Below are 9,797 nucleotides of genomic sequence, written 5' to 3' on the forward strand. Positions count from 1 at the left end.
CGTGGGTTATAGTGGGGAACGTCGACCGGGTCCATATCCCATCTAAAAGGGGCCCCGCCCAAACTAAAAAATTTAATGGACCCCCCGGGGGTTTAATAGAAAAATGGCCCACTTAGGCCATAATCATCATCCTTTGCGCACTGGTGATGGGGGTGGTAAAACCTACATAACGCCTACTTCTTTTCCCATACCCATATATATATTAGAAGGCGTTATATATGCGTATATTATATATATATATCTATATATATAATATACGCGTATACAACGCCTTCTGGTCATGGGTCAATATGCATGTATGCAAATGAATGCAATGCATAAACATAAGCTAACATTATCATGATACAACGTTTAGACCCATTAACGAAGGAATAATCATCATAGAGGGGTACAAGATCATCAATAACTGAGATACTCCTAATACTTCTAGAGTAGAGTAATATGGAGACTCGATTACTCATTGTTTGCTCATATCAAAGGATCATGCCAAAATAAAAGAAAGGGAAAGCCTTAACATACCTCGATTGACTTCCTACGAATTAACGCTTATTCTCCCGAACTTGCAAATCTACACGCAAGAGAAATTATACTACCGTTAGAATTATCATCATATGCCTATCTCAAGTCCTTAAATCAAACTCCTTTAGAAGATACGCCAAAATTTGACATCTCCCCCGTTTATATGCCTAGCCCGAAATCACAATACAGCAACCAACAACAACCACAACAATACCTACATCAACAACAATATTATCAATACCAATATATTTCATAAAACATCCCACACGATGTTTTTCAACATACAACAACAATATACACTTCCTTTCTTTCCAATCACGGAGCATAATCTCATCAACACACGAACAACATTAGATACCATCTCTATACATGTAAATCAGCCTAGCCACACGGCCACAACATGCTCAAAATAATCCATAAACACAACAACTACAACACGACGCTTTATGACCTTTCCTTCATAACTATTTTCACTTTTAAGACTTGCTTAACCTTCAAATCAACTCAACATAAGAGATAGGATGAAGAAAATACCTTATACTTGAAGAAATTCAGCCACACCAACTTCCTTCAAGACCAAACTTGCCACAACATCAAGTAGAAGTAAGAACAATCACCTTTTATGGACTAGTTTGGTGTAATATTATCAAATTCTTGATTTAATGGGCTATAAATGTTTAGGGGTTGTGTTGGAAAGTTTATAGGACTATTGAGAATGTAAAAATGCTAAAAAAATGTAGTTAATGGGGGTATTTATACCCCTCATAAGTCGGTTCCACCGACCTTCTCAAGTGGGACCCACGGAAGCCATTTGGCAGCTTGGAGTCTGTCATAAAATGGTCATAATTCTTGATCCCGATATCGTATGAGGGCCCACAACCTATGGTTGGAAAGAACTTTCAATTATCTACAACTTTAATTTTTTGTGTGTTTCTATATTCCAAACTTATAATAGCGTTTGGACCCCTTCAAGTCAGATCATCCGAAAACGTATCCTTAAATCATCCTTTTGGAGGGCTTATGCCCATATTTGGCTTAAGGGTCCTTCTTAAGATTTGCTCAAATTTTCATGTACTACTCATATCACTTTTCATATGTCCTTTATAAAATCCCGACATATTGGCCCCACCTTAACTTACGGTTACGAGAGCTATTCATCAAGTAACGTGTTAACTGATTTACTCCATACGGTCTCCAAATGTTATATATATATATATATATATATTCTTATACTCAGATCATATAATTTTCATCCCTGATCCTTGTATAACTTTTCTCTCCCTTGAGCTCATACTAAGCCGTTTACAGTCCTGGTAACACGAAATTTTCCAGGGTGTAACATCCTTCCCCCCTTAGAAATATTCATCCTCGAATGTTTAAACTTGTCTTGTACTCTGTCCCTGATCCCCTTTCTCTGGTACATCCCCTTATCGAATCATTCTTCCCGTTAACATATCACATTTAATCATACCATCGCCATAACAGGTCTCCATTGGTTATTTACTCACTCTTTCCTACGCTTACTTCTGTCCTTCCCGAAATTTTATCGTCCATTCCCCGACTTTAAGCTTGTTTAGATCCGCTCATACCCTTTATAGCCTTCTACTGAGTTTACTAACATCATAGGTTTACAAACCTTTCTCTACTCTCGTAGCTAATCTCTTTGCTCTTGAAACTCATAAGTCGGAAAACATACTTCTAAAGAAATCACTAACATACTTGGATACCGAACCACCGCGCTTCTGGCTTCTTAATTGAGGTCTGAACCAATTATGACCTCATGTACTACAATAGCTCATATCTTTCTCATTTTTACCTTACTGACCTTTAAATCTCATAACTTGCCTCTTGGATACTCTCGTAACCCCCTCGCTTCCGCAATTGTGTTAACTCTCTAACTAGTCATACTTTGCTCAATGTAATCATCTCTCGCATCAATGGAAAACATAAGTTCTGACTATATGTCGTTTTACCGACAACTCCTGATCTGTAGGAACTAAGTAACCCCAATTCACTAATTTAACTTATATAAAATCATCTTAATATCTCCAGCATCCTAATGTATAACAGGATCAACCCATATCTTTATGACATCCCTTAACTCAACCCTAACATATAATCAATTCCACAATCCTTTCTATAAATCATTTCTTTTGAGTTAGTAATCTTGATTGTCCCTTATACTTATCCCCGGTCACATGCGCCCTTTCTACCTCCTTCCGTTACCCCTTGGAGTACTTTACTCGCATATCTAAATGTACCCGAAATTGCTTGATACAAGTAGTGATTAGAGTCATGGTCCGGAATATAATGTATCGCATTGGCGAAACTTATCCTCCTTCCCAGATTGCCTCATGATATACTTGCATTTAATCCATTCTCAATTTTCTTTAGCACATTCTTGACATATCAGTTCATCTCGAAATTTGACTCCTTCGATCCAATTTTTTTCCCTCTTTTGGGCTTAGGAATATTGTCATTCATCTCAGAATTAAATCTGTTCTTCCCCCATTTTTAAAGGATGTTCTCATGTACCCATAACCTTTGAGTGTTAACCATCTTTGATAGTCATCTGGCCGACCTTAGCGATCCTTCAACTCCTCTATTCCATATAATGCCGAAGTTCTTTTCATCGCATGGTTTAACTTATTTTCTTTTTTTCTAGTTGAGTTCTTGTATCAAATTAAAATGCTTATACATATCGGATACAATTTAGACGCCTTCTTTATTATTGTCTTTTCACTTCTACCCTTCATGACTAGTAATCCTTCTAGGCTAATAAATTAATAGGGACATGGAAATTCATTAGGCCCCTTATGGATTGTCCGACTATACCACGTTCCTTTAGCCCTAGTCTTTCTCCACGACTATCTTCTTAACATCCTTGAAATTCTCCTTGATCTGGGTTCCCAATTCCGATTTAGGTTTATACTAAACCATTAAAAGTTGATACTCCACACCATCCATTCCCACTACTCGTCCTTTCATTAGCTTAGCTCATTTTGTCCCGTAATTCTTCTTAACTACTTGTTTGTATCACTAGGCATCATAGTCCTTCTAGTGTTTTATCGGCTCTTGTTCTTATCATGAAATCCTCGCAATGTACACTATTTCCTTTCTTCTTTCGTCGAGTCTTCACCTTCCTTTATGATATTACAACTTGTACACACATATTATATATATATATATCTCGAATTTTCTCGGTTTTCTTCATGTTCGCATCTTTCACACAACCATTGTCTTATAATTTCAATTTGTGTTCCTTTGGGCAAGCCTACTAAGTCATTAACCTTCTCCCTTGTTGTCGGCGACTACGTAATTCCCTTTAACCATTTCGTTAACACCTCCTCCTTCCTTTGGTCCTCATAGTTTCTTTTACTTGTAAAATGTCTGTTTCCATTAGTCATCCTTTACTCTTAGGTTAAGAAGCTTTGGAGTGTTTCGTTACGAGTGCAAATCCCTTTTGTCGCTGAAAATCTCTTCTTGGGCTACTTTCTTCCCTTAAATAGTCGTACCAATCATGGGTTCACATCCATCCTCCTGGTTAAGTCTCAGGAGTTAAAATTTCCTCATCGCTCTCTTAAGACCTGTTTATTTCTTCTCAAGGATGCACCTGTGCCCATTATTTACAACCTTCTTAGTTCTGGTTATAAGGACGTATAGGTTGGTTCCGGGGTCCTCACATTCATCTTTTGTCTCTATCTCCCGTTGATTTATTTAAATTTGATCCTATCGTCTGCTTTCCTGCTTTTATCCTAACCTTTTCCTCAAATATATATTACCTGACCCTCAATGGGTATACGTTTTCCTTGTCCAGGTTTCTCTCCTCTTCATGATATCATAACCTTCTTTTTCCTAATGCTCATGCTTACATATTTGATTGCGTTACCGCCATCTGACTTTGATTCTCAAGAAAACCCAATCCTGATTCTCTCTGTAGCGCTTGCTACCTCAATTTTGACATACAGCAGAATCAATACTTTTAACAAGTCATAACATCAATCATAAGGGTATACATAATACTCGATGTAGCCACTCATGACTTATCTTTTTATCGCTTTTCAACACCTTTTCTTGCGAGATATCCCGTTGCCATTTGATTTCATCCTGAATCTGTAGCTTTAATACATCTCCCCTCTTTTGACCAACTAGCCAGACTCATACCTCACGATCATTTCGAAATTCTAATTGAAAGCTCATATGCTTCTAATTTCTCTCGGGCTATTCTGGTTTCTCATATTCTTTTTTTTCGTATGTCTAAATTTGTAGGTCTTCGTAGCATATCTTTCTACATAATAACTGTGAATCCCGGCGATATAACTTTACTTAAAAATCTTTACTCGTACTTGTACCCTGTCTCCTTGTCTAAAATAATCAACCTCACATCCTTTACTCTCCTGTAGCAACTGAATTGATCCTTGCGATATTTTATCTTTACTTGTACACCTACTCTCTTCTCTCTTTACACATAAATTGACATCGCACCTAATTTCTCTATCGTCAAACAACCTTCACAACACCCGTTTGAGAAAAAAATTAAGGTGAAGTCTTCTTATAAGGATTAGCCATAAATACACCACATATTCCTAAGGTTGATACAATCTCTACTTCCTTCGTCGGCCAAGAAACATCACATTTAGAAGTTGTATAAGCAATCCAGAAAACAGTCATAAATGCAAACTAACTCACCTAACCATTTCTCATTCTTGAGTTCAAGGTCATCATTAATACCCGAAGTAACTTGGCCATCATGATTCTCAGAATAGTACCAACTATCAAATACTCAAAATCCCCTTGAAGTCGAATGACTGGTGACTTCTAAATCCCAATGTAAACCCACATCATATAGGGAAGTCTGATAAACGAGTCTGTGTGCCTGTTATCAACCCGTCCTGATCTTATGTAGATATATATAACTTCTAGAGTAAAATTTTTCCTTACTCGTTAACTTCCTTTCCCTTATCAATATCTCTTCACTATCTCTTACTCACCAATCCATAAATCGCATTACTGCACTTGAATTCTTAGTGTCAACTTTCCCTATACCTTCAATAATCTCAATTCCCCGAAATCTCGAATGCACTTATTCCAACTTCTTTAATTACTAATCATTTTTCCCCCTCCAGGGTTCTTCCCTTAAATTAAATTACAATCATTCTAAAACTTCTCTTTGAAGGCATTTCATAATTGTTCATTCAATCATGACTTACAAAACATCCGATCGTCACATTTTTCCTTCATTCTTTCTCTATAGCATAGATATTCAAACAATTCAATTTGTAAAAATTTTGGCAGAGTTTCCTCTATACTTCTTACTGCCTCATTCCTGCACACAGCCCAGAAAACACATCCAATGCCTCACAGGGCGACCACAATACCCGTAACATTTAGCTCAGGTTCTCATATCAAAGTCTATCAATATCAATAAGGCAGGAAACATACCTTTCGGAGTAACAACTTCAATTCTCATCAATTATTTCATAGCGGCGTAATCAACTACTCATCCACAATCAAAACATTTAGGATTAGAATCAGGGATATCACATCCTATAATTTAGCTCTGCGGCACGATCTAAGATGAGAAAGAAGGGTCAATCGTTCCTAAATGCCCTGCAGCCTCTTGTTTATAAGTGTGACGCACTTCACACCCATAAACAAGACTCTACGGACATGGCTCGTAGACACACCCTAGGACGAACTGCTCTGATACCAATTTTGTCATAGCCCAACCAGAGGGCTATGACGGACACCTAGAAGCTGACCTCCTAGATGCCACAATACAAACATAACATACCTACTCATGCTCATTCTGGGCTATCTGAGGGCACTCACAATATAATCTGCTGTCTGATAGGTATCATAAACTGGAGGGTCACCGCCCTCGAAAAGTATATACATACATGCATCACTAAACTGAGCTGGGGTACAAGCCGACAAGGCTACCCGATAAAACTATATAACCAAACAAGTGCTGAGCGGGCCATACTGTCTGACTGAATATAAGTGTCTACGAGCCTCTACTGACATACTGGACATGCTGCGGACGGGACAGGGCCCCTGCCCTACCCATAAACATCAAAACATATACCAGGTCTAGACGGCAACTCCGGCAAGAGAGGAGTGCTCCACTGTCAAGCTGAAGAAGCAGCCTAAGGATGCAATCTGTCTTCCTGGCTATCTGAACCTGCGGGCATGAACGCCCCCCCCCCCCCCCCCCGAACAATAGGGGAGTCAGTACGAAAAATGTACCGAGTATGTAAGGCAGAAGAGTAACATACACATAGGAGTCATAAAGAAAATCTGAAACTCGTAAACTAAACTGACTGACTGAATGCATCTGTAAGTCTGATTATCTGAACATGTCTGCGTGAATGCATCTATATGTCTGACTATCTGAACATATCTGTATATCTCTGCTTACTAAAAATGCCTCTGAGGGCGTATGATATGCAATGCATAGGTCATAATGCCGAGGGAACGTACGGCTCGATCCATATCCCATCATCAAACAAATTCTCCTTCGGCATAATAGCATAATGGCCTCTCCGGGCATAATAACATAATGGCCTCTTCGGCATAATAATCATCATCACTGTGCACCAACCGATCGGTGGTAATGCGTATATAACGCCTCGCTCTATATATATATACCCCATATATATATATATATATATATATATATATATATATATCTGGTCACAGGTCAATATGCATGTATGCAAATGAATATAATGCATAAACAAAAACTAACATTATTATGATACGATATTTAGGATCCATGAATAGAAGGAATAATCATAATAGAGGGGTACAGGATCATCAATAATTGAGATGCTCCCAATACTTCTAAGAGTAGAGTAATATGGAGACTCGATTACTCGTTGTTTGCTCATATCAAAGGATCATGCCAAAAAGAAAGAAAGGGAAAGCCTTAACATACCTGATTGATCTCCTACGAATTAACGCTTATTCTCCCGAACTTGCAAATCTACACTCAAGAGAAATTATACTACCGTTAGACTTATCGTCATATGCCTATCTCAAGTCCTTAAACCAAACTCCTTTAGAATCTATCAAAATTCGGGCAATATCTCCCCTATTTATATGCCTAGCCTGAAATCACAATCCAACAACCAACAACAACAACAACAATACCAACATCAACAACAATATTATCAATACCAATATATTCCATAAAACATCTCACACGATGTTTTTCAACATACAACAACAATATACACTTCCTTTCTTCCCAATCAAGGAGCATAATCTCATCAACACACCAAACAACATTAGATATCATCTCTATACATGTAAATCAGCCCAGCCACATGGCCACAACATGCTCAAAACAGTCCATAAATACAACAACTATAACACGACACTTTATGACCTTTCCTCCATAACTATTTTCACTTTTAAGACTTGCTAAACCTTCAAATCAACTCAACATAAGAGATAGGATGAAGAACATACCTTATACTTGAAGAAATTCAGCCATACCAACTTCCTTCAAGACCAAACTTGCCACAACATCAAGTAGAAGCAAGAACAATCACCTTTCATGGACTAGTTTGGTGTAATCTTGTTAAATTCTTGATTTAATGGGCTATAAATGTTTAGGGGTTGTGTTGGAAAGTTTCTAGGACTATTGAGAATGTAAAATGCTGAGAAATTAGAGTTAATGGGTATTTATACCCCTCATAAGTCGGTTCCACCGACTTTTCCAAGTGGGACCCGCGGAAGCCATTTGACAGCTTGAAGTCTTTATCTTAAAATGGCCATAATTCATGATCATGATATCGTATGAGGGCCCATGATCGATGGTTGGAAATATCTTTCAATTATCTACAACTTTTATTTTTTGTGTGTTTCCAAATTCCAAACTTATAATAGCGTTTTGACCCCTTCAAGTCAAATCATCCGAAAACGTATCCTTAAATCATCCTTTTGGAGGGCTTATGCCCATATTTGGCTTAAGGGTCCTTCTTAAGATTTGCTCAACTTCCCATGTACTACTCATATCACTTTTCATATGTCCTTTATAAAACCCCGACATGTGGGCCCCACCTTAACTTACGGTTACGAGGGCTATTCATCAAGTAACGTGTTAACTGATTTACTCCATACGGTCTCCAAATGTCATATATATATATATATATATATATATATTCTTATACTCAGATCATATAATCTTCATCCTTGATCCTTGTATAACTTTGCTCTCTCTTGAGCTCATACTAAGCCGTCTACAGTCTTGGTAACACGAAATTTTCCGAGGTGTAACACTATGGAACGTAAACATAAATCGTAAATGAAATGAATTAGTAAAATCTCGCACCCTTCGAGTGGTTTTGAAAATCAAACTTTATGTTTCCTTTGGTATAAAACTCATTTCCCTCGAAATCATTAGTAAAACCATATACACAACTCAACTTGGCAGACCTTACGGGTGTTCCCCGAACATTAGGAGTACAATATCAATAAGCCATCACAAGAAACATTTAGACCTTACTCGTCTAAGAATGGAATCATATGGAGTACATATAGAATGAATAACAACAAGAATCATGCCAAAGGAAGAAAGGTTTGCCTTACATACCTGGAAGCTTACTTTTCACTTTCCAACTTACTTCTTGTCTTGCAATCTACATAAATCATTCCAAGTCTCGTAATCTACATATAAAAACATTCATACTATTATTAGGCTTGTCGTCATATGCTTATCTTAAGCCTCCAAATTAAATCCTTTAAGAATTTTATCGAAATTCGCGCAAAGATCTCCTTTTATATCCTTAGCCCAAAAAATTACAATACCAACAAACAATTATAACAACAACCACATCTAATAACACGAAAACAACATCAACTTATCCGATTTCCGTCGTTAATTCCGTAGTTCTCATCTCACAATTTAACCGTGACCCGCTAAATTGAAATATATCTAGCAGAGGGGAATTTTTACCTTATATGCCTAGAAGTAATCTTCTTCCACCTTACTTCACTTGGAAGAAATCTCCGATTTGTTATCAACCGGAGGAAGCCGACGTGGGTATAACCTCTACATTGTTATTCGTATTTTCTTGGTGTAGAATATGGCTCGGTTTTCTTACGTACAATGGCCTTGATATTCCTTAATATAGAATAGAAAGTTGCTGCATATACTTCTTGGTAAACAAAATCTAATTCAAAGAGATACTTCAAATGTAAACATCATTTATGGACCATGGGTCCACCCCGAAACCATTACATATAAACAAGAATCCTAGGATGCCACC

Source organism: Lycium ferocissimum, chromosome 2 (assembly GCF_029784015.1).
Source record: "Lycium ferocissimum isolate CSIRO_LF1 chromosome 2, AGI_CSIRO_Lferr_CH_V1, whole genome shotgun sequence".
NCBI lineage: Eukaryota > Viridiplantae > Streptophyta > Magnoliopsida > Solanales > Solanaceae > Lycium > Lycium ferocissimum.